The sequence below is a fragment of the Aotus nancymaae genome, unplaced genomic scaffold (genome assembly GCF_030222135.1).
Source record: "Aotus nancymaae isolate 86718 unplaced genomic scaffold, 86718_ANA_hifiasm-v0.15.2.pri h1tg000040l, whole genome shotgun sequence".
Classification (NCBI taxonomy): domain Eukaryota; kingdom Metazoa; phylum Chordata; class Mammalia; order Primates; family Aotidae; genus Aotus; species Aotus nancymaae.
Window position 1 is genome coordinate 86,512,173 of NW_026988454.1, and position 25,029 is coordinate 86,537,201.

The window sequence follows — 25,029 nt, forward strand, 5'->3', positions numbered from 1 at the left end:
ACCACCACTAAGCAGAATGTTGTAAATATTTTATTTTATATATTTTTTATTTTTTTTGAGATAGGGTCTTGCTCTGTTGCTCAAGCTGGAGTGCAGTGGTGCAATCTTGATTAATTTCAACCTCTGCCTCCCAGGTTCAAACGATTCCCTGCCTCAGCCTCCTGAGTAGTTGAGATTACAGGTATCTGCCACCACACCTGGCTGATTTTGTATTTTTAGTAGAGTTGAGGTTTCACCATGTTGGCCAGGCTGTTCTTGAAATCCTGACCTCAAGTGATCTGCACACTTCAACCTCCCAAAGTGTTGGGATTATAGGTGTGAGCAACCCCACCCAGCCTAGAATGTTGTAAATAGAATGATGTCTTTTGTTTCCAAAGTTAATACATTGGAGCAGTGCAAAAATAATAAAAGTGAGATATTTTGTCACAAAGTTTTCTTAAGGTAAACACAGCAGCTGCAGGCATGTATTCTTGGAGCAAATAGAAAAGGGTTAAAATACTGAAAGGAAAAGAAAAAAAAATCTATAAACCTAGAATTATTATTTCCAGCAAAAATATTGTTCATTATGAAGGGAAAATAAAGATTTTTTTTTGACATACAAAAGCTGAATTAATTCATCACCAATAGAATAGCAATACAAAAATTATTAAAGGAAGTCCTTCAGGCAGAAAAATTCTGAATCTACATAAAAGAATGAAGAACAGTGGAAATGGTAAATATGTGGATATGTAAAAAGATATTTTTCTTATTTTTGAAATCTCTTTAAGAGATAACTAAAGTAAAGAATAGTAACAATGTACTGTCAGGTTTATAACATACAGAGAATTAAAACATGACAACTCTCACACCAGTGCTGGGAGGAGGAAAATGAAAGAATATTATTTAAGGTTTCTTTCTACTCCACATAAATTTGGTATCATATTACTTGTGATAAGTTAAAGGTGAACTCTATAAACCTCTATTGTCCATCATGGTAACCACTAGCCACATGTAGTTCTTGAACCCTTGAAATGTAACTAGCCCAAAATGAATGTGCTGTAAGTATAGAATACACACCAGATCTCAAAGACATAGTGTAAAAAGTATAACATTTACCATTAATATTTATATACTGTTACAAATTATTAATATTTATTATTATTAATTGAAATTAAAATAATTTGGGTATGTTAGTTTAAACAAAAATAGTATTAAAATTAATTTTGCCTTTTCCTTTTAACTTTTAAAAAATATGGCTACTAGAAAAAATGTAAATTACATATGTGGCTCACATAATATATCTATTGGACAGTGTACTAGAAACCCTAAAGTAGCCACTAAAATCAAACAAACACACACACCAGTAAAAACCAACAAACAAAAAAACACAGCTACTAAGTGAACAAAAGGCAAAAATAAAAAATATTCATTTAATACTCATGATGCAGAGAAAGAGGAAAAGAATAAAAAAGAACAGACAAACAAATGGAAAAAAGATAGCAAAACAGTAGATTTAAATCCAACTATAGCAACAATCACATTAATGTATATGATCAAAACACTCTCTGAAAATGGTAGAGATTTTCAAATCTATACAAAAGCAAAGTTCAACTATCCACTGCCTTCACCAAACCCATCTTAAATATGAAGGCACAAATAGGATAGAAATGAAATAAGGAAAAAGATACACCACACTATCATTACTAAAACACTAAAATCAGAAAAACCTAACATGGCACAGGTCTCCGAAAACAGACTTAAGAGTATTTGGTTATCTGGATAAATGGCCTTTGATCGCTGATCTTGGGTATATTTTGAAAGTATCCTCAGACATGGATCTAGAGTGGAAACTCATCAGAAGTGAGCATGTCTGCTGGAAGTCTAGATAAAATGCTTTAAGGTTAATCCTAGATTTTATATCACAGTTCTTTAGAGAGCTCTGAAAATAATATTATTTCTTCATGATTAACCATCAGAGATAAATAGTTTTTGACACATTTCTTGGCAATGGGCTCAACATACGAGCTATCAAGGCAGGACTAGATAGTTCAGAGTAGCTAAAAACCAAAACATCTCTGCCAAAAACTACACAATGAAGAAATGAGATGTCATTGAAATAATTTGCCTCATCATTAGAGTAAGGCCTCTAACTGCACAGCACTACCACAGTATTCTACATTCTTCATGCCCCCAGGTCACAGATCTGGATAAGAGGACCGAAAGTAAAACAAGAAAGAGCAACAGAAAATAAACATGTAACATAAAGTGCTCTCCTGTGATGCACTCCTTTAAGAGGTAAGTTGATATCCCTTATTGTTCGCCCAGTTTTGCATTGCTATAAAGGAATACCTGAGGCTGGGTAACTTATAAAGAAAAGAGTTTTAATTGGCTGATGGTTCCACAAGCTGTATGAGAAGCATGGTGCCAACATCTGTTAAGCTTCTAGTGAGGGCCTAAGGAAGCTTAGAATCATGGTGGAAGATAATGAGAAGCCAGAAAGGCACAGGGAGGGAGTGGAAGCAAGACAGAGAAAGGACGCATCCCAGACTCTTTTAAACAACTAGATTTCATGTGAACTGAGTAGGAACTCACACATCACCAAGGGTATGGCACCGAGCCATTTACAAGAGATCTGTCCCCATGATCCCCAGCATCGGGGATCACGTTTCAACATGAGATTTGAAGAAGACAGACATCCAAACTATATCATTCTGCCCCTAGTTACAAGTCTCTTGTCCTTCTTATATTAGAAAATACAAGTATCCACTTCTCAATAGTCCCCCAAAGTCTTAATTCCAGCACTACCTTCAATCAAAAGTCCAACATCCAAAGTCTCACCTGAGATTCAAGGACAAGCTCCTTCCAACTATGAGCCTGTAAAATCAAAACAAGTTATTTACTTTCAATACACAAGAGTGGTACAGACATTGTGTGGACATTCTCATTCCAAATGAGAGAAATCAGCCAAAAGAAAGCAGCAGCTGGCCCCACACAAATCTAAAATGCCATAGGGCACACACCCCATCTTAAAGCTCTAAAAATAATCTCCTTTGACTCCATGTCTCACATCCAGGGCACACTGGTGCAAGGAATGGGCTCCCAAGGCTCTGGGCAGCTCTGACCCTATGGTTTTGCAGAGTGCAGCCACCCACAGCTATTCTGATGGCGTTGAGACCTGCAAGTTTTCCAGGCTCTGGATGCAAGCTGCCAGTAGCTCCACCATTCAGAGGTCTGGTGTATGGCAGCCCCCTTCCCACAGCTCCACTAGGCAGTTCCCTAGTGAGGACCCTTAGCATTGCCCTAGTAGAGTTTCTCTGTGGAGATTCTGCCCCTGTGGCAGGCTTCTGTCTGGGCACTCAGGCTTTCTGATACATTCCCTGGAGTCTAGGTGGTAGTTACCAAGCCTTCTGCACTCTTCCATTCTGCATACCTGTACAGATAAGACCCTGTGGAAACTGAAAAGGCTTACAGCTTGTGCCCTACAGAGTAGTGGGCTGAGCTATACCTGGGTTCCTTTGAGCTGAGGCTGAAGACAGAATGGCTGGGATGTGGGGAGCGGTATCCTGAAGCTGAGCAGGGCAGTGGTGCCCTGGCCCTGGCCCCGGACCCTGAAACATTCTTTCTTCTAGGCCTCTGTGTTAGGCCATTCTTGCATTGCTATAAAGAAATACCTGAGACTGAGCAATTTATAAGAGCATAGGTTTAATTGGCTCACAGTTCAGCAGGCTGTACAGGAAACATAGTGCCAGTATCTGTTACTGGGCAGGCCTCATTTGTGGTGAAAGGTGAAGCAGGGGCAGATTCTTCACATGGAAAAAGCAGGAGCAAAAGAGAGAGAGTGGGGAGGGAGGTGCCATATATTTTTAAATTACAAGATCTTGCCAGAACTCACTATTGCAAACACAGCACCAAGCCATGAGGGATCCATCCCTATGACCCAAACGCCTCCCACCAGCCCCCACCTCCAGCATTGGAGATTACAATTCTACATGAGATTTGGGCAGGGATAGATACCCAAATGATATCAGCCTCTGAGCCTGTGATGGGAGAGACTGTTCTGAAGATTTCTGAAAAGACTTTGAAGCCCTTTTCTTCTTGTATTGGATAGTAGCACTTGACTCCTTTTTAGTCCTGCTAATTTCTCTAGCAAGTGGTTGCCCCATAGCTTGCTTGGATTCCTCACCTGAAAATGCTTTTTCTTTCTCTGCCACATGACCGGGCTGCAAATTTTCCAAACTTTTATGCTCTGCTTCCCTTTTGTCTATTTTTAAATATTCATCACATTTTATTTTATTTTTGAGATAGGGTCTTGCTATATCACCTAGGCTGGAGTGCAGTGGTACAGCCTTGGCTCCCTGCAACCTCTTCCTCCTGGGCTCAAGCAATCCTCCTGCCTAAGCCTCCCAAGTAGCTGGGAACACAGGCATGCCACCATGCCAAGCTATTTTTTTGTATTTTTGTAGAGATGGGGTTTCACTGTGTTGCCCAGGCTAGTCTTGAACTACTGAGCTCAAGCAATCTGCCCCTGAGCCTCCTAAAGTTCTGGGATTACAGGTGTGAGCCACCATGCCTGGCCTCTGTTTCCCTTTTAACTGTATGTTCCAACTTTAAGTCATTTGTTTTTTTGGTCCTGTATCTGATCATAAATTGCTAGAAGCAGCCAGCTTTTTTAATATTTTGGTGCTTTTAAATTTCTTCTGCCAGATATTCTATTAAGTTCAAACTTCCACAGATCCCTAGGACATGAACACAATGCAGCCAAGTTTTGTTAGGGCATAACATGGGTGACCTTTACTCCAGTTTTCAATAACTTCCTCATTTCCATCCGAGACCTCCTCAGCGTGGCCTCCACTGTCCCTATCTCTATCAGCATTTTGATCCCAATCATTTAACCAGTCTCTAAGAATTCAAAATTGTCCCTCATCTTTGTGTCTTCTTCTGAGCCCTGCAAACTCTTCTAACCTCTCTGCTCTTTGTCCTGTCCCAAAGCCACTTCCACATTTTCAGGTGTCTTCATAGCAACACTCCAGTCCTGGTACCAATTTTCTGTGTTAGGCTATTTTTGCATTTCTAAAAAGGAATATTAGAGGCTGTGTAATTTGTAAATAAAAGAGGGCTGGGCGTGGTGGCTCACACCTGTAATCGTAGCACTTTAGGAGGCCCAGGCAGGCCAATTGCCTGAGGTCAGAAATTTGAGGCCAGCCTGGCTAACATGGTGACACCCCATATCTACTAAAAATACAAAAAATAGCTGGGCTTGGTGGCACACACCTGTAGTCCCGGCTCCTTGGGAGGGTAAGGCAGGTGAATTGCTTGAATCCAGGAGGCAGAGGTTGCAGTGAGCTGAGATTGTGCCACTGCACTCCATTCTGTGCAACAGAGCAAGACTCCATCTAAAAAAATAAGAGAGAGAGAGAGAGAAAGAAAAGAAAGAAAGAAAAGAGAAAAAAGAAAGAGGTTTAATTGGCTCATGGTTCTGCAGGCTGTATGAAAAGCATGGTGCCAACATCTGCTTGGTTTCCAGTGAGGACCTCAGGAAACTTCCAATCATGGTGGATGGTGATGGGGAGCCAGCATGTCACATGGCAAGACCATGAGCTAGAGAGAGAAGGGGGAGGTTCTGGTCTCTTTTAAACAGTTGATCTCACATGAACTGACAGAGCAAGAACTCACTTATCACCAGGGGTATGGCATTAAGCCATTTACATGGGATTTGGCCCCATGATCCAATATTTCCCACTAAGCCTCACCTTCAACATTGGGAATAACATTTCAGCATGATGTTTGGAGAAAACAAACATTCAAAACATATAACCCTTTTTGGTTTACCTAGAGTAATCAAAATTTCAGATGAACCACATAGACATGGAAAGAAATGTGTCTTTGGGGTAAAGATATATATTAGTTAGCTCAAGCTACCATAACAAAATATTACAGACTGGGTGACTTAAAAAAGATAAATTTCTTTTCTCATAGTTCTGGAAGCTGGAAACCCAAGGTCAAGGTGCCAGCAGGGCTAGTTTTTGGTAAGGCCTTTCTACTTGGCTTGCAGATGGCAATTTCTTTCCATGTCCTCATGTGTCCTTCTTTTCCTGTCACAGTGGAAAGTGAGAGATGTGTCTGGTGCCTCTTTCTCTTTTTACAAGATCACTAGTCCTTTTGGACTAGGGCCCCACTTTTATGACCTCATTTAATCTTAATTTCCTCCTTATAGGTCTTAACTTGAAATACAGGCGTATTGGGGTTAGGGCTTCAACATATGAATTTTGGGGAGACACACTCAGTCTATAAACAAGATATGTCTAGGGAGAATAATAGAGTAAGTCTAGTGTCTGAGTGCTGACTGTTCCTAAATAACATTTATTAGCTAATGATAAGTGCTATTCAGATGTTGTGCATGGCCCAAGAATGTACCAGAAATCTAACAAACCTGAAAAGGAAACAACTCAAATGTACCCCTCTGGTCCTGATTTTAATACTATCCTCAAAGCTTCTCTCTTTTTGGTCCTAAATTAATACTGAGTTCTTTTAATCCATTTTCCTGTGTTCCTTGACTCCACATACATTTCTCCTTTTCTCTGTAATTACTCTGATGACACCATCATAATCTCTTCCTTACAAGAATGATAGCAATGCTTCTCCAATTTGTCTTTTCACATTTACTCTTATGTGCCTTCAAATTATCTTTTAAAAGTATAAATCAGACGAAGTCTTTGGTGGTTTCCTATTGTTTAAGCCTGATATTCTTAATTCAGGCTATGAGGCTGTACATGATCCAGTTCTTACCTCCTTCTTGAGCCATACTTTACAGCAGTCTTCCACCTCTATTCACTATTCACTATGCTTTAGCACTTAGTAGCTACACTGAACTTGTGGTTCCTCCAACAGGCATCTTTTCTACATGCAGTTCTTTCTGCCTGGGATAATCTTCCTCATTCTCCAGTGCCCTCTAGTTCCTTTGTTCTTCAACAAGTCTTTGTTTCAGGTCTTTTCCTCAGAGAACATGCACCAGGTTAGGTTCCCTCATTACACTGTCTTTGCACATTTGACTCTGGATCTTAGAAAAAGATCCAAGGCCTAGAGGTCAGATACTTAAGTTCTCACCATAATTCTTGGCCAAGTCACTACTTTTCTGGGCTTCCTTGTGCCATCAAGTGCATGAAGGACCAAATATCAAGTGTACGAAGGACCAAAACTATTTGTAGAGTCAAAGATATTTTGGAGAGTAAACTCTCTCAGATCCTCAGTGCTGACACACCAAAACCTATAGCTGGAGATTCAATGGGGGACAGAGTCACCAATGGGGTCACTCAGAGTTTTACAGTCTTCTTCCAGCATGTTAGGGTTAAAACAAAGAAGTACCTAATTCTGCTTAGTTGCACGTGGTAGGGTAGGGAGAACAGAAGGGCAGCGTGTAAAAGACTGACTAGGCTAGTTATTGTGGTTGAAGTAATAAGCCATACGTTTTAGGTTATATGCTGTTTGTTCCTTAATAATGTATGTCAATTTAATAGTATCTTTTTGGAAGAAGAAAATGCATATATATATTATGCACAATTCGAAAAATAGTTTTATTCAGGCATTGTACACAACAAACTATATGTATTTAAACTGCATGATTTGATAAGTTTTGACATGTATACAGCCATAAAACTAAAACCACAATCATGATAGTGAACATATCCATCCCCTCAAACATTTCTTTGTGCCCCTTTGTTATCTCTCCCTCCCAAGTGATCTTCTCCCTTGTGCCTCCAGGAAGCCACTAGGCTGCTGTTAAAATACGTTAGCTTATGTTTGCTATAATTTCATATAAATGGAATCACACAGTATGTATTCTTTTTTGTATGGCTCTTTCACTCAGCATAATTACTTTGAGATTCACTGATGGTATTGCACATTTATATAGTTCATTCCATTGTATTGCTAAGTAGTATTCCACTTTATGGTTATATCATAATCTGTTCATCTATGTACTCTTTATCTGTTGATGCACACTTGGGTTGTTTTCAGTTTGGTGTGATTACAAGTAAAGCTGCTAAGAACATTCATATAAATTATTTTAAGGACTATGTTTTCTCTTCTCTTGAGTAAATACCTACAAGTGGAACAGCTGTATCTTCTGCTAGATGTATATGTAACTTTTGAAGAAACTGACAAATTGATCAATTCTTTTATTCTTCAATCCAATCAAGTTGATATGCAGTATTAACCATCACAGTTATAATCGGTCTACATTCCATCAACTGGCAGTGCATGAGTTATAGTTCTTCCACATCTTCTCTAACCCTTCGTGTGGTAAATCTTTTTAAATTTTAGCTACTTTGTGTGTAGTAGTTCATTTTGGTTTTAATTTATTCTGATTTATTTATTTTTAATTAATCCTATTATTAACGATGTTGAGTATCTTTTCAACAGTTTATTTGTCATGGCATTTTTTGGGGAGGGCAAAGTGTCTATTCAAAACTTTTGCACATTAAAAAAATTGAGTGTCCTTATTGTAGAGTTTTGAGAGTTCTTTGCGGATACAAAATCTGGATACAAGTCACTATTAGTTATGTGATTTGAAAATATTTTTTTCAGTCTGTGGCTTGTCTTTATGTCTTTTCAGTCTCTTAATAGGGTCATTTGAAGAGCATTTTTTTTTGAAGTCCAAATTTTTCTTTTATAGATCTTAGAAATATTTGCTTAATTCAAGCTTACAAAGATTTTCTTCTATAAATACCATAGTTTCAAATTTTACAATTAGTTTAATGGTCCATTCTAAGTGAATTTTTATAAAGGATATAAAGTAATGACCCAAATTTATTTTTGCATATGGATATAAAATTCTTCCAATCTCATTTGTTGAAAATTCTTTTCTCTGTTGCATTGCTTTTATAGCTTTGTTAAAAATAATTTTTCCAAATATATATGTGGGTTTATTTCTGTGCTTTCTATTTTGTTCTTCTGATATATTTGTCTATCTTTGCAATAAATTTAGCTGTTTTGATTACTGTGACTTAAAAAAAATCAGTTAATGTTAGCTCTCCAACTTTTCTCCATTCAAAAGAACTGGAGTGGCTGTACTGATATCACAGTAAACTTCAGACCAAAGAAAATTACCATAGTCTAGAAAAGTATAATATATGTATTATAGATTGTGTGACTCCATTCAGGCTACTATAACAAAATGCCATCAACTGAGTAGCTTATAAATAACATAAATTTATTTCTTACAGTTTTGGAGGCTGGGAAGTCAAAAATCAAAGTACCAACAGATTAGACATCTTGTGAGGGCCTGTTTCCTAGTTCATAGATGATGCCTTCTCTCTGAGTCCTCACATGGTGGAATGGGCAAAATAGCTCTCTGGAACCTCTTTTATAAGGGCAGCAATATTATTCATGAGAATGAAACCCTCATGATTTTATTATCTCCTAACAGCATCACATTGGTGATTAGGTTTTGGGAAACACATAAACACTCACTCCATAGCATATATACACTATAAGAGATGTATCAGTCACCTTACATGGGGACTAATAGAGTTATAACTATATATATATAGTTAAACTATACACACACACACATGCACATACATGTATATATTTGTTTAATGATGGGTGAATGGATGAAAGTGAAATAAGCACATATGAATAATCCCCATTGGGCAGCCCCAAATATTTCCAAAATATTCAAAGATATTTTGAAGATGAATTGGTGTTCCATATTTTAGCCTGTTTGTGACTTACTCTTTTCTATCTGCTAATGCAGCTTTCCATTTCTTTGAAAGCATCACATTTCCCTACTATTTCTGAGTCTCTAGAGTTGTTCACATGTTCACGTCAGAGAATATGCAGCTACAACATAGTACTGTAATTGTCTTTTTTGGCTGCTTAAACCACTCTGCTTTGAGTTCTATGAGGTCTGCAGAACATTGCTGTCATTTTCCCTGTTACATTACTGTTATTGAGACTCGAATAAATCATATGTTTGCCAAATTTCTCAATATTAGGTTGTTTCTAAGGAGAAAGGCAAGACAACAGAAGTTTGACTTTCATAAACTTCCTAGGAGAAGCAGTAACTGGAGATTTAGTCTCATTTAAGAAATTTTTCAGTAGAAAGGAGGGCACCTGAAACACCTCCCATGTTTCAAGAAGTGTCTCATTTTAGGTCCCCTAGAGTGGGCAGGAGTTGAGACATTTGAGTCAAGGTAGGTACATCACACATTAGTCTAAAGAATGAGCTTAGTCTAAAGAATGGCAGCTTCTGAGTTGTGCCACTCTACCTTTTCTCAGGACCAGATCTAAGGAAGTTATTTTAAGTTCCTTGACAATGGCCCACAGAGTGGGGATGCTATTAAAAAATGGGAAGGAAAGCTCTCATCACATTATCTTAGTTGATCAGATCATGATAGGCCCTGCTTACAACCATTTATAGGTTGCGTAGTAACTTCGATGGGAAGCTGTGCTTGCCAAAGGTCCTGCTTTATTTGGCCCTTTCTGATTCTCCAAGCCCATCGCATTCTACTTTTTCTCCTTTCTCATTAAACTCTAGCTCACTGGTCTCATCTCGGTTCCTTGAACACAGTGAACTTTTTTCTGCCTAAAGATCCTTCATTTTACTGTTGCATCTGGCTAGAACATTCATCCACAGATCTTCAGTGGCTGGCCCTTTTTTTTAACCTTTTAGGTACCTGTTCAAACGTGGCCTCTTCCCCAATGCCTTGCCCAACGACCTGACCTAAAATAGTCCCCAAATCCAGTTTTTCTTCATCACATCTTCATGCTTATTCCCTTCATAGTACTTATCACTATCTAATTATCCTGTTCATATATTTATTTATGTGCTATTATCTGTCTCTCCCTACCACATAAGCTCTTTGAGAATGAGATCCTTGCTATGTGTACACTTTTATGCCAAAAACATTGAATGGTATCTACCATATTGTAGGCAGTTAGTAAAAATTGTTGAACCAGTGAATTTTTCTGTCTTGTGTACCAGGCTATGAGTTCTGAAAGGACTGGATCAAGGTCTGTTTTGCTCCTTATTTTATCTCCACACACAGAGGACATACTGAATAAATATGTGCTGAATAAAAGTGAAAGAATAATAATAAGTCAAGAGTTATAAAGCCAGGAACACTAAAAAATCCAGGCCAGACACTTTCAACCAGATAGTAGTTAATTGTAGCATATCCTCCATATGCAGGTTCAGAGCCTGCTCTGAGGGACCAGGCAAACACAAGTGAAGTGCAAGTCTACCAAGGTTTCACCAGCCTGTAGGTGCATTCAGGGTCACATAAAGACTGCCTGATTTCAGGACTTATTTCCTCTATTTGCATAATGCTTGTCCTCAGCCCTTAAGACGATCCCTTTCAGCATTTCTGAGAGTCCCCAGGAAGTATCTCACTTGTGATTACGAAAAAATCTAGCTTTATTAATGCTCTCACTGCCTTTTAGACACCACATTTATCCTCCAAAGATTACTATTACTCTCCTAAGTCCTGTTCCACCAAGCATGCCATCCTTCAGCAAACCCCTACTGCTGTTCCACTGACCACAAAAGACTTTACCAGACTCATGCATTTCTGAAAATTTCACAGCAATGAAGCTCGATGATCTGTGGCAAACTTTCCCCTGTGGTTACCTCTCTCTCCCTTGTAACTTTTAATCTGAGGTGTCAAAAACAGTGCAGTATGTATGTGTGTACCTTAATATTTTATAGTGTTCATCTAACGTTTTTTTCAGTTTTTACCTATGGCTCTCACTTTGCCTAGGACCCACACATGAATCTACGGAATTTGGCTGGGAACAGATATGAGTGACGGTCACAAAGTTATGCTCAGAATCCGTATTCTCCTCTGGGAAGAAACTAGGGGGCTCGTTGTGGCTCCCACCTTCCACCTTTAAGATGAGTTCTCTCCCAGAGGATTCCACAGCCCTCCTCCAATTAGACTGCTGTCAGAGTATCTCACAATTTATTCAAAATGCCTAGTGGCCCAAGCAGGAGACAAAGCTCAAGCTCTTTCCTATAGGCTCATCAGGCTTCAGGAAAATAGTCTGGCTTCGCAAATTCCCCAGACATGCTTGAACAGGCCCAGATTCAAGCTGAAACTCTGCTAGCCTGATACACAAGAAAATCTTCAAATGAACTCAGCTGTAACAAACGTTCAAACCACATAAAGCCATCCCACACCCTTGGCAATAAACACAGCCAACAGCAACAGAGGCCATGAGGTGGCAGCAAGAGCAACTTAAAGGCCATGAAAGGGAATACGAAAGCCAGCCACCTCACAGGATTCTCTGCCAAGGCTAAGAAGACATTTGGGCTTCTGACAATTCTGCTGAGATTCCTCCATGATACTCCTCAAACGGAGAACACAGATTACTTGTTATTATACAAGTATGTAGAATGAAAGGATATATAAATCATTAAAATAGCTGTTATGTTTGGATGATGAAATTGTGATGCTTTTTCTAAATAAGTTTAATTTGTATATTTTGCTACTCTGTTTTTACAATTAAAGGGCAAGGAAAAAAATGGAGATTGTTATTATATATCTGTGAACCTAACTGTTCTAAGATCGGCAGAAAAGTAACCTCTTGTTCAAGCTAAGAGTTAATAATTATCTCTAAACCTTGTTCAGTTTGTAAATTTGCATGTTGAAAGCCATAACATAAAAATAGCAGAATCTCAGTTCACAAATTCAAAAGTGCAAGAACCATCATATTTGTTTATAATCTGTAAGGCACTTGAAATCCAACTCCATGCCCCATTCCTACAAGCTAGTGAGAAATTTAGTGGGAATTAAGGCTCCACCAGCCCAAGGCTGTACCTTGCACCTCATGTATCACTAAGACTCAGGAGGGCCCCACTCATTAGTCATTTGCTTACTCTGTTTTCTGCTGAAATGCCAGGATATTTTCCACAGCTCTGCTGCTTTGGTCCACATTCAGTGACAGGAATCATCAGAAGTACATTTCATGTACTGTACTGAAGGTGTGGCCTTCTGACTGCCCGCAGAAGTAAGCCAGCTCCTTTAGTGGTCATGCCACCTCTTGACTCTGCAAAAAGGACATATAAAGGGACTGGCCACCTGTTTGCAAATAATATTTTTCAAAATGTAATTAACATGAATCTCTAGAGAACACTTATATCAACTAAAACACACATGCAATTAACTTTACTGACATAGAGCTGTGATAATAAATATAAATGGCATTCTGAGATTCTAAAATAATTTCTGCAGATTAAATGGAAGGCAAGAATGGTTAAAGCCTTTTCTAATATGTATGTATTTATTGTTCCTGTTTAAATTATATTTTAATGGTGGGCCTGAATTACTTGCCACCTGAATACAAAAATGTTCAAGACATTTCCTGGGTTAGCTACAAAAAATACCTTATTTTATCTAATATGTTGAGGCCTGAAGTTTCCTTCTCATAGAATGAAATGTGCATCTTTTTGTGATAGGAGCAATGTCCTAACACTTTCATATTGTTCTCTTTTATTTCAAGGTATGTAAGGATTTCATTCACTCTGAGCACATAGATGCATTAAGTCATTCATCCGGGGTGGAGGATAGAAGTCACCCACACACAGTCTCTTGCACAACACGGGTCTGATTAGAGTTCCACCTGCGCCATGGACACCCAGGATAGTGACAGATGTACCTGTCAGAGGCTCACTCCCTGCTTTATCTGATAAGGCAAGGTTGCACAGGGAGTGCCCCACAACTGGACTAGTCCTGTCAGAACCCACAGATGCCTCTGGGGCAAAGAAGGGGGCAAAAAGGGTGCCTTTCCTCTAAAATCAAGCAGGCTGAGGAAAAGCTAAGAAGCTCCTTCTCCATCATCACTGTAGGTGAGTGCAGGATGGAGAGACAGAAGAAAACCAAACACTGATAAAATGGTAATATTTATTTTTACAACATAAGTATCTTATAGAAAATAAACCATTTGAATTTTAAAAATCGAAGGTGAGGTAAAGAGTAATAGTTCAAGGAAAAACGGCATTTCTATATTAGTGAGTAAAATAAATGAGGTTTTAAAAAAAACAAGTATCTCTGGGATGGTACATTAACAAAGTTTTGGTATTTGATAGTTTATGATTTAGAATTCAAAATTATAGTCATTAAAAATGTATATCTTACCATATAATCACATCAAATAAACTCATATCAATATACAATGGTAATAGTAACAAAAGTAATCAGTCCCAAAGGAAGTATCTCAGAGTGAAACAAAAAATGACATTGTTTTATATTTGTAAACAACTTTACAGTTTTCAAAGTGCTTTCACGTAAATGGTCCCATTTGATCCTCATATCAGTCTACGAGATAGGCAGCACGATCTGTTCTCTCGTTAGTGTGCAGGTAGGAGACTGGAGCCTAGACCAATTTAGTGATTTGCCATGAGGTACATGGCTTGGAAATACGAAGACTAGAAACAGAACTCTGGACTTTTGCTTCCCAGTCCATTTTTATTTCTTATCTAATGGTTATTCATAGTTCTGTAGTTTTTGTCATTGAAAATAGACATCAATTTCCAGAGGTGAGTAAAGCTTGTCCACAGATAGGTATAGTTTACAGTATTTACCCATATTGGATTGATATATTTTATGGCTCTCCATTTTCATGTACTGTTAAAATAATGAGAATCAACCTAATAAATAACTCCACTTACAACTTTCCTTTGTATTCTCCAAGAGTCTCACTTTTTGATCGTAGTTTAGTTGGCAGATGTAGTTTTGAAGAGCATTGCTTCTACCTACTCCACCCTTTGACCCAGTTTCTACCAAAAGCTGGCACCACAACTATTATATTGCATATATTGCAGAAGCTTTGAGCTTCTTAATCTGTCTCAGCAACTTTCAACCAGGCTATTTATTTCACCCAGAAAAGGGCAGAAGTAAGGAGACATATATGCAAAGACATTGTCAGGTTCATTCTCTTGCCCACCTATTTCCTAGGTCCGTCCCTTTCCACCCAGGCTTACAAGTAAACGTAGAGATGGGTTAGGTGAGAGACTGTATTTTGTTTCACACAGACCTTGAGAAGCCATACAAATACTGTCAGCTCTGAAGGATCCTCAGAAGCCTTGGAAGCTTCAGCTGTGATGCAATTCCATGAAGAACATTTTGTTTTACTTAAAACTTTCTGGTTACCCTGGGCCCCGCTTATGATCAGAAAAAATTCATATAAATATATAATGGTAATAGTAACAATAGTATTATCATCCTAACATTTGTGAGATCCAGGGCAATAGTGCACATAGAGGTTCACATACCATTTGTCTAAATATTTAAATGTCATGCTAACAAGCTGTAATATTAAATATGTTCTCTCCTCTTTTGCAACAATGGTACATCCATAATAACAAAATTGAAATACATGCTTGACACTATGGTTTCATGTTACTGATAGTCGGCAAAACAGAAAAGTCATTTGAATTTAATTATTACTCTATATTTGGGGATTTTTTTTTTAGACAGGTCTCGTTCTTTCACCTAGGCTGGAATGCAGTAGCTCACTGTAACCTCGAACTCCTGGGCTCAAATGATCTTCCCACCTCAGCCTCCCAAGTAGCCAGGAGTATAGGCACATGGCACCACACCAAGCTTTTTCATTTTTCTAGAGACAGGGGTCTCACTATGTCACCCAGGCTGGTCTTAAACTCATAAGCCCCCATGCTCAGCTGGGATTTTTGTTGATAAGCCAGTCATTTTTGAATTATAACATGAAACAATATAATGTATAAGTTATTTATGAATTGATTTATTTCATAAATTTATTTTTCTTACTTTCATTAGAAAACTATCATTTATTATGTTGTGCTAATTAAGACTTTCAGATAATTCATGCTCTATTGAGAGTACTGACCTAAAAGACTAAAAAAAATTTTTCTTTTTGAGATTGAGTTTTGCTCTTGTTGCTCAGGCTGGAGTGCAATGGTGCAATCTCAGCTCACTGCAACCTCCACCTTCTGGGTTCAAGCAATTCTCCTGCCTTAGCCTCCCAAGTAGCGGGGATTACAGGCATGTGGCACTGTGCCCAGACAATTTTGTATTTTCTCAGTAGAGACAGAGTTTCACCATGTTGGTCAGGCTGGTCTCAAACTCCTGACTTCAGGTGATCCACCTTCCTCAGCCTCCCAAAGTGCTGGAATTACAGGTGTGAGCCACCGTGCCCGGCCAGGACTAAAAATTAATTGTGGCACCTGCCTGTACTTCCAGCTACTGTGGAGGCTGAGGCAGGAGGACCTCTTGAGTGTAGGAGTCCAAGGCTGAAGTTCACTATGATTGTGCCAATGAATAGCCACTGTACTCCAGCCTGGGCAGTCTAGTGAGGCCTATCGTTAAACAAAATAAAACAAAATTAATTATAATTGTAAATTTTCAGCAAAAATCATAATAAATATAAAAATAGATTTATTTTTCATGTTTTTCCAAAAAGTGATTTTTTAAATATTCAAAATTATTTATTAAACTGAAAGTCAAAATACAAACTCTAATGCATATACAAAAATTAACATTATCTGAAGTTAAATTTTATAATTCATTTCTGAAAATTTAATTAAAACTTATTAGCTATTTTCACAAAAATAAAACTATTCACAATTCTAGCATTAAATGTTCATCCAGTTTTCAATATAAAATCAATAACACATTTTATATATGTCATAGCTAGATCAGTGTTGTCCAACAGAAATACAGTGCAAACCACATATAAACTTTTAATTTTTTTTACATTAACAGTCCACATGAGAAAAATTTAAAAGTGAACATTAACACATTATTAATATTTATTTTAATAACATATTTTATTTAATCTATATATTAAAATTTTTCAACATGTAATCAAAAATAATTAATAAAGGCTTTTGGATTTTTTTCATGCTGTCTTTAACATTCAAAAATACACAAAATTAAATTTCACAATTATAACACTTCTCAGCTGGACACATTTCAGCTGCCCAGAAGTCATGTATGGCTAAGGCTACCATATTGGACAGCAACGTGAATTCTTTAATACGTCAAGTATTCTTCAGTTGCCATGTGCAACTACTGCAAATACCACATTAATTGAAGGCTTTCAGATCCACAGATTGACATACAAAGAGAAGCAACATAACGGATTTTCCACACAATTAGGAATGATAGTAAGAGGAAGAACTTGACAGGTTAACATGTCCAAGTAAATTGTCTTTTCTCTTACCTAAGCACTTCTACCACTCTAATCCTTGGAAGCAGTGTCATCTCTGATGGAGGTGCAATCCACAAACCATCATGGATGCAAGGGCCTTTTGTGCCAAAGGTCACAGGACAAGAGGTTTGAAGAAGCATTTCCTTGGGGTCCAAAGGAGGGTTAGGCATGAGAGTGGATGTTTAGATACATGTTACACTATGCAGTGCGGAGCATCAGACAACAAGTAACAGACATACCATGTGTTCATTAACTCATTTGTTGGTGCATTTATGAAAATCAGGGCTGAAGGAAGGGGTTGCACTTGCTCAGGTATGAGGAAGATACTGAATCAGGGCAGTCCCAGAACTAGCCTGGTTTCCCAGGAGTGCATTAGAAGAGGAAAGGATCAAGATGGGCCAGGTCTCTCAGGACTGTGCTAGATGAGGGAAGATAGGCTAGACTGTGAATCGTCATGCAGTAATAGCAGTGCTCCAAGAATGAGATGAGTGGCAAGGTCTGGTCTGAGAGAGCAGGAGTACTTGGGGTAAGGTTGGCAAACTGCAATGACCTGGAATGCACATACTCCATTAATTATTGCCAATCTTCTAGTTTTTCCAAAGTGGCCACATATCTAACAAAATGCAAATTTTTCTAGCGATCATTATTATTCTGCATACATCTATGAGATCTACTTATCATCTATCTATCCATTCATTCATTCATCCATTTAACATGTCATCTATATTGAAAATCTATTCATTGCCAGACACTGTTCTTAGTACCACATCTACAACGATGAATAGGATACAATCCCTACCCTTAAATAACTGTTACTACTATATAACAATTAACCCTTCACTAAGACATTCTTTCTTATCTCTCGTAGTTATTTCCCCCAAAATGTGAACACCTGCTTGTGTTATTCTCCTCAATGTTGGTGCAGATCAAGGATCCTTTGGGGGCTGTTGTCCATGTCAGCTTTTTCTGGGAGGTTGAAAATTGCTGTGCAGAACCTCTTGGGCTCTCCTTCTAAGACCACTTGATCGAAGAAGTATATATTTCCCTCACCTTCTATAAAATATCTGAATAGAGAACATAATATGCACTGTTTGTGGTAGATTATGCCTGTAATCCAAGCACTTTGGGAGGCTGAGACAGGAGAATAGCTTGAAGCCAGAAGCTCAAGGCCAGCCTGGGCAACAGAGTGAGACCCTATCACTACAAAAAAAATTTTTTTTTAAATAGCTGGACATCGTGATGTGCACTTGCAGTCCTATTTACTCAAGAAGCAGAAGTGAGAGGGTCACTTGAGGTCCAGCGTTCAAGGCCACAGTGAGCTATGATTGTGCTGCTGTACTCTAGCCTGGGTGACAAAGTGAGACACTGCCTCTATAAAAGGGGGAAGAAACATGACATAGGAAGAAGGGGAAGAAGAGGGAGAAGTAGCTGCTGTCAGGGGATAGAGATAAAATACATTTGTGATGGCCAAATCTGTATGATCCTATTATATTATTTTGGTATTGGGAGAAATTCTTTCAGCATGAGAATATACTATAGAATACTATACAATACCTAAGATGATTAATTTTTCCTCCATGGAAAGAAATACTTATCAATGATTATTTCCCTTTCCTACATACCAAGTAAATTTTAGAACATTACATATAGTTATTAAATTCAATTATTAATGAAGAGAAAAATGTATTAAAAATTTTTTGTTCCATTTCCAGTGGAGAACTTACATCTTTTAGGTAAATTTGGTAGTGACCTTTATCAGTGGTTAAAAAAAAAAAAAGCCATGCTTTAAGCATATTTTAATATTCATTATCTCATTTGACCCACACAACAACTATATGAAGTAGTTAAGGAATACATTGTCTTCATTTATCAGATAAGGAGTTGAGCCATAAAGAGACTAGAGACTTGTACATGCCCACACACATTAGGGCCAGAGATAAAAATAGAGTTGAAGTCTCTGGATTCCTAGTCCACAATGCTTTCCAAGATAACACAATACCTTCCTAGTTGCTCTTCAAAAAATCGATGATCTGTTGCAGACAAAACGCTAAAGGAAAATCCTCATAATTAAAAAATCAACCTGCTAGCTAGGATCTAGTAAAATGTGCTCAGAATATGTTGTTTTCCTTTGTCTTACCCTTATTTATTCTAGATCAAAATGGAATACATAAATATACACAACCAGAAATTTAGTGAGACCAATTATTTCACAATTTTATGGATTTTGTGCCCAACATTAATTCATATGTTATCTCTTATTTAGAAATCTTTTGAATGATTCTGGGCAAAAAATTTACTAATACTATAGAAAATGCTGCTGAATTTAATTATTCTTTAGCAATAAAAATTTGTGAGTTTGCTGATCAGTTAAGTTAGCTCTACCAGATAGACCTCATTATTTGTAGACCAGACTTACTTTCTCAGTAAAATGCTCTTCTCAGTAGAGCATGAGGGAATAATATTTCTTTCACTTTCTATGTTGGCTTTATAAGTAGGGAAAATTTTATGGTCATTTAGATCTTACTTCACTGCCAACCCCTGAAATTTAATCCTATATATGATCTGCCAAGGACAAAACTTTCCACTTTACAAAAAACTTTTCTCCAAAAAATACCCATTGGCCCCAGATATGCAATTTGCTGATGTATATGTTTTCAAAAAATAAAATAAAAGTTGTGAAAAGCAGCAATGTGGTAGGGAAATCACTCTTAATTCTCAAAAGTGATGGGGTAGTGGGAAGTAAGGTGGTAGTGGGGTTAGGGGAGAGGTAGGACATAGGAATGTATATATATTACATAAATACACACAGGAAAAAAAACTCTCACTTTAAAGAGTGTAGTGAGGTACTAAGAATGAAAAACTGCACATTATATCTCTATAATAAATTACAAGACATTTAAATCACTTTCTTCCTTTTGATTTCCTTGAATATAGTAAAATAGATAGCAACATACAGAGAATACACATAGCAAAGCAACTCTTGGAATTCTATTTACTAAAGTTTTCAAGTAAATTCAATGTATGCCACAGATAATCACAAGTTTTTACAATGAATGAAATAGGTTGAGTGCTTTTCCAAGTAGCTAGCAAGGCAGGTTTTAAAACAATTAAAAATACAATCTTTCAGTTCAAAATTAAATACACTTACTGTATTATTCTGTTCTCACGATGCTAATAAATACATACCTGTACTGCGTAATTAAAAAAGGAAAGAGGTTCAATCGACTCACAGTTCCACGTGGCTGTGGAGGCCTCACAGTCATGGCAAAAGGCAAAGGAGGAGGAAAGTTATATCTTACATGGTGGCAGGCAAGAGAGCATGTGCGGGAGAACCCTCCTTTATAAAACCAGTAGGTCTTAGAAGACTTATTCACTATAAGAAGAACCACACGGGAAAAACCTGCCCCCATAATACAACTACCTCCCATCAGGTCCCTCCCATGACACGTGGGGATTATTACAATTCAAAGTGAGATTTGGGTGGAGACACAGAGTGAAACCACATCGAATTTTCTGATATATATGTTTCCAGCCAGTCCCAATGAGATGAACCAGGTACCTCAGTTGAAAATGCAGCAATCACCTGCCTTTTGCATTGATATCACTGGGAACTGTAGACCAGAGCTGTTCCTATTTGTCCATCTTGCCAGCAACCCCACTCTGGGCTTCTTAATTACATTATTGAAATAAAAAAAAATTTTCAATTATAAAATTTCACTGATGTATATGTTTTCAAAGAAAAGATAAAAGTTGAATTTTATAATTGAATTTTTAAAAAATTTTCAATAATGTAATTAAGAAGCCCAGAGGGGAGTTGCTGGCAAGATGGCCGAATAGGAGCAACTTCAGCCTGCAGTTCCTAGCGAGATCAGTGTAGAAGGCAGGTGATTTCTTCATTTCCAACTGAAATACCCAGTTCATCTCATTGGGACTGGTTGGATAGTGAGTGCAGTCCATGGAGGGTAAGCCAAAGCAGGGTGGGGTGTCATCTTGCCCAGGAAGTGCAAGGGGTCAGCTCCTTCTTCTAGCCAAGGGAAGCTGTGAGGGACTAAGCCATGAGGGACTGAGCCATGAGGAATGGTGCATTCCAGCCCAGATACTGTGCTTTTCCCCATGATCTTCACACCCTGCAGACTAGAAGGTTCCCTCTGGTGCCTACACCACCAGGGTCCTGGGTTTCAAGCACAAAACTGGGTAGCCATTTGGGCAGACACCAAGCTAGCTGCAGGCATTTTTTTTTTCATACCCCAGTGGCACCTGGAATGCTGGTGAGACAGAACTGTTCACTCCCCAGGAAAGGCTGACGAGGGAGATAAGTGGTCTGGCTCGGCAGATCCCACCCCTATGGAGCTCAGCAAGCTAAGATCCACTGGCTTGAAACCCTCCCTGCCAGCACAGCAGTCTGAGGTCAACCTAAGATGCTCGAGCTTGGTGGGGGGAGGGGCATCCACCATTGCTGAGGCTTGAGTAGGTGGTTTTACCCTCATAGTGTAAATATAAAGCCACCCAGAAGATTGAACTGAGCAGAGCCCACCGCAGCACAGCAAGGCCACTGTGGCCAGACTGCCTCTCTAGATTTCTGCTCTCTGAGCAGGGCATCTCTAAAAAAAAGCAGCAGCCCCAGTCAGGGGCTTATAGATAAAACCCCCATCTCCCTGGAACAGAGCACTTACGGGAAGGGGCAACTGTGGGTGCAGCTTCAGCAGACTTACACATCCCTGCGTGACAGCTCTGAAGATAGGAGCAGATCTCCCAGAACAGTTTTCAAGCTCTGCTAAGGGTCAGACTGCCTCCTCAAGTGGGTCCCTGAACCCTGTGTCTCCTGATTGGGAGACACCTCCCAGGAGGGGCCAACAGACACCTCATACAGGAGAGCTCCGGCTGGCATCTGCAGGTGCCCCTCTGGGAGGAAGCTTCCAGAGGAAGAAACAGGCAGCAATCTTTGCTGTTCTTCAGGGTGATACCTAAGCTAATAGGATCTGGAGTGGACCTCCAGCAAACTCCAGCAAACATATAGCAGAGGGGTCTGGCTGTTAGAAAGAAAACTAACAAACAGAAAGGAATAGCATCAACATCAACAAAAAGGACATCCACTCAGACACCCCATCTAAAGGCCACCAACATCATAGACCAAAGGTAGATAAAGCCATGAAGATGGGGAGAAACCAGTGCAAAAAGGCTGAAAATTCCAAAAACCAGAACTCTTCTTCCCCTCCAAAGGATCACAACTCCTCACCAGCAAGGGAACAAAATTAGAGAATGAGTTTCACAAACTGACAGAAGTATGCTTCACAAGGTATGTAATAACAAACTCCTCCGAGCTAAAGGAGCATGTTCAAACCCAAGGCAAGGAAGCTAAGAACCTTGAAAAAAGGTTAAACGAAATGCTAACTATAATAACCAGTTTAGAGAAGAACATAAATGACATAATGGAGCTGAAAAACACAGCATGAGAACTTTGTGAAGCATACACAAGTATCAACAGCCAAATCAATCAAGCAGAAGAAAGGATATCAGAGATTGAAGATCAACTTAATAAAATAAAATGAGAAGACAAGATTAGAGAATGAAGAATAAAAAGGAACAAACAAAGCCTCCAAGAAATATAGGACTATGTGAAAAGACCAAATCTACATTTGACTGGTGTACTTGAAAGTGGGAGGGAGGATGGAACCAAGTTGGAAAACACTCTTCAGGATACTATCCAGGAGAATTTCCCCAACCTAGCAAGACAGGCCAACATTCAAATTCAGGAAATACAGAGACCACCACAAAGATACTCCTTGAGAAGAGCAACCCCAAGACACATAATCATCAGATTCGCCAAGATTAAAATGAAGTAAAAAATATTAAGGGTAGCCAGAGAGAAAGGTTGAGTTACCTACAAAGGGAAGCCCGTCAGACTAACAGTGGATCTCTCAGCAGAAACCCTACAAGCCAGAAGAGAGTGGGGGCCAATATTCAAAATTCTTAAAGAATTTTCAGCCCAGAATTTCATATCCAGCCAAACTAAGCTTCATAAGTGAAGGAGAAATAAAATACTTTATGGACAAGCAAATGCTAAGAGATTTTGTCATTACCAGGCCTGCCTTACAAGAGCTCCTGAAGAAGGAAGCACTAAACATGGAAAGGAACAACCAGTACAAGCCACTGCAAAAACATACTAAAATGTAAAGACCATCGATGGTATGTAGAAACTGCATCAACTAATGGGTAAAATAACCAGCTAGCATCATAATGACAGGATCAAATGCACACATAACAATATTAACCTTAAATGTAAATGGGCTAAATGCCCATTAAAAGACATAGACTGGCAAATTAGGTAAAGAGCCAAGACCCATCAGTGTGCTGTATTCAGGAGATCCATATCACATGCAGACACACATAGGCTCAAAACAAAGACATGGAGGAATATTTATCAAGCAAATAGAAAGAAAAAAAAAAAGCTAGGGTTGTGATCTTAGTCTTTGATAAAACAGACTTTAAACCAATAAAGATCAAATGAGACAAAGAAGGGCATTACATAATGGTAAGGGGATCAATGTAACAAGAAGAGCTAACTGTCCTAAATATATATGCACCCAATACAGGAGCACCCACATTCATAAAGCAAGTTCTTAGAGACCTACAAAGAGAATTAGACTTCTACACAATAATAGTGGGAGACCTTAATACCCTACTGTCAATATTAGACAGATCAGTAAGACAGAAAATTAACAAGGATATTCAGGACTTGAACTCAGATCTGGACTAAGCAGATCTAATAGACATCTACAGAACTCTCCACCCCAAATCAATAGAATATACATTCTTCTCAGCACCATATTGCACTTATTCTAAAATTGACCAAATAATTGGAAGTAAAACACTCCTCAGCAAATGCAAAAGAATGGAAATCATAACAAACAGTCTCTCAAATCACAGTGCAATCAAATTAGAACTCAGGATTAAGAAACTCACTCAAAACTGCACAACCTGATCCTGAATGACTACTGGGTAAATAACAAAATTAAGGCAGAAATAAAGAAGTTCTTGGAAATCAAGGAGAACAAAGACACAATGTACCAGAATCTCGGCGACACATTTAAAGCAGTGTCTACAGGAAACCTTATAGCATTAAATGCCCACAAGAGAAAACAAGCAAGATCTAACATTGACACCCTAATGTCCCAATTAAAAGAACTATAGAAGTAAGAGCAAACAAATCCAAAATCTAGCAGAACACAAGAAATAACTAAAATCAGAGCAGAATTGAAGGAGATAGAGACACAAAAAACCCTTCAAAAAATTAATGAACCCAGGAGCTGTTTTTTTGAAAAGTTCAACAAAATAGATAGACCCCTAATCAGACTAATAAAGAATAAAAAAAGATAAGAATCAAATAGACACAATAAAAAATGATAAAGGGGATATCACCACAGAGTCCACAGAAATACAAACTACCATCAGAGAATACTATAAACACCACTATGCAGATAAACTAGAAAATCTAGAAGAAATGGATAAATTGCTGGACACATACAGCCTCCCAAGTCTAAACCAGGAAGAAGCTGAATCCCTGAATAGACCAGTAACAAGTTCTGAAATTGAGGCAGCAATTTAGAGCCTACCAACCAAAAAAAGTCCAGGACCAGACAGATTCACAGCTGAGGTACATAGAGGAGCTGGTACCATTCCTTCTGCTGATACCAAAGTCTGGCAAAAACACAACAAAAAAAGAAAATTTCAAGCCAATATCCCTGATAAACATTGATGTGAAAATCCTCAATAAAATGCTGGCAAACAGAATCTAGCAACACATGAAAAAGGGTATCCATCATGATCAAGTCAGCTTCATCCCTGTGAGGCTAGGCTGGTTCA